We start from the raw sequence: 2,182 nt of genomic DNA, 5'->3' as shown, positions 1-2,182 counted from the left end.
TCTGTGATTAAAGAGTGCTGTGGATCTCTGTGAGTTCGAGGCCAGCCTGGTCTCCAGAGCGAGTGCCAGGATAGGCTACAAAGCTACACAGAGAAACCCTGTCTCGAAAAACAAAAAAAAAAAAAAAAAAAAGACTTTAGACTCACAAAGATAGGATAGATGATAGAATATTTTCTTTAAATCTTCCTAAATGTTAATGAACTCAATATTGTAACAGTAGTTCTTACTTGATAATTTATATATAATTTTACTATGTTAAGTTAAAACCTCTCTTTTTATTTAGACAGCAAAGAGGAGATGATGGTGTTATCCTTCTGTACATGTTTATCTTATTGGTTGATGAATAAAACACTGTTGGCCAATAGGGCAGCAAGATAGGTGGGACTAGGAGATGAGGAGGATTCTGGGAGGTGTAGGCAGAGGAGAAACAGGTCCCGGACCTTTCTCCATAAGACCACGTGGAAGTACTTAGATTAATAGAAACGGGCTAGAGAAAACGGACAGAGAAAACCAATAAGAAGCCCAAGCGAACGGCCCACAGTATTATAATTAATATAGCCTTTGAATATCCATGTGTGCCCGACGTGGTTGTGATGAACAGCAATGCCGAACGCAGTGGAAGCCAAATAAACCCTTTTCTCCCCAGTTCCTTTGTCATGGTGTTTTCCACTGCGATAGAAGCCCTAAGACAGCACCCATCCACCATCCCTTCCTCCAACTTACTACACCCGGACTCCCTCCCACCTCACCTCCTTTTATTTTATTTGTTTTGTTGCTGTTGTTATAAAGTTCTTATCAGTAACTTTCTGAGTCCAGTTAGTGCTGCCCAAATACTCATGGGTGTGGAGTCATCCTGGGGCAGGAGCATCTCTCCCTCCCTCAGTAGCTGTCAACCGCCAGTAGCTCCCCTCTAAGGGTGGGGCTTCGAGACCCCTCCCCTCTGACAAGTCAGAGGTTGTGGTTGGTGTGTGCACTCCAGTAAATACGGCTTTCGTGCCGCCCCCTGATGGCGGCCCGACGCTATCACAAGGATAAAGCCTGGAGTTTGGGACCGAACGTCTTTTACATACCCATAATGCATTGCCCAGAGATCCGCGCTTTCTTTTAAAAGTATAAGCTCTTTTCCTTTTTCGTTTTGTTTTCTTGATAGCGATGCGGCATCGAGAGACTGAGTGTGAGCCGAAAGCAGAGGTCAATGACCACTTGTTTTGTGCGTCTAGTTCCCATTGGTTATGCAGGAGTTTCGGGCGCCTGAGGACGGTGAGCGGAGCCGTCGTCGGCATGCTCTGGTTTCTCTTCAGATCGTATAAATCTTTCGCCTTTTACTAAAGATTTCCGTGGAGAGGAACAATTCTGAGTCTTAACCTAATTTTTTGATGTCCTACGTAATGTAGGACTGCTATGGTTGGTTCAACAACAGAAACAACATCGTCTTTTACAGTAAGAAAGTTATTCAAATAACCTAGCTTCATGCACGTGTGTTAACCATTTTGACAATGGTTTATGATAAGCTACTTTTCCTGCCAGGGCTTTTTTTTCTTACCTGCCATACTATCTAGAGACAGCCTAGCTGGACAAATTCTTGCACGCTGTACACAGCTTTCTTTGGGTTCCAGGACAGGCAGGGCTGGTTAGAGAAACCAGAAAGCCTGCCTCAAAAGTGCAAAAGAAAACAGGCAGGTTTGGCAGTTCTAATTGTATTATATATTCTTATAAATTCTCCTTTTTCAACCTGACATTCTAAAAACCCAACCAAAGAGATGGAGAAGAGGAGTCAGTGGTCTAGAGTGCTTATTGCTGGAGAAAGAACCGAGTTGGTTTCAACCACCTGTTAATTCCAGCTCCAATAGATGGATGTGATGCTCTCTTCTGGCCCCTGAAACCTGCACCTGCATTCACACACACAAAATTAAAAATAAATATTAGCCGGGTGTGGGTGGCGCACGCCTTTAATCCCAGCACTCGCAAGGCAAAGGCAGGCGGATCTCGGTAAGTTCGAGGCAGCCCTGATCTCCAGAGAGTGCCAGGATAGGCTCCAAAGCTACATAGAGAAACCCTGTCTCGAAAAACCAAAAAAATAAAACAATAAAAATAAGTATTAAAAATATAAAGTCAAACCCAGACCAGTTTAGGAACTTTTATCCTAGGCCCGCCTGTACCTGGAGGGAGTCTTAGACGGTTT

The 2,182-nt window shown here is 43.9% G+C and overlaps 1 non-coding gene across 1 annotated transcript; it reads left to right on the top strand.

The window, feature by feature from the left end:
- Positions 1–1,281: 1,281 nt before the first annotated feature.
- Positions 1,282–1,398, top strand: LOC113833004. The gene has a single exon (XR_003482767.1). It is a non-coding gene; the product is annotated as a U5 spliceosomal RNA (small nuclear RNA).
- Positions 1,399–2,182: the final 784 nt, after the last annotated feature.

The sequence above is a fragment of the Cricetulus griseus genome, chromosome 2, assembly GCF_003668045.3.
Source record: "Cricetulus griseus strain 17A/GY chromosome 2, alternate assembly CriGri-PICRH-1.0, whole genome shotgun sequence".
In the NCBI taxonomy this organism is placed as follows: Eukaryota; Metazoa; Chordata; class Mammalia; order Rodentia; family Cricetidae; genus Cricetulus; species Cricetulus griseus.
Note: the sequence above shows the minus strand (reverse complement) of the source record. Positions and strands in the feature narration are given on the sequence as shown.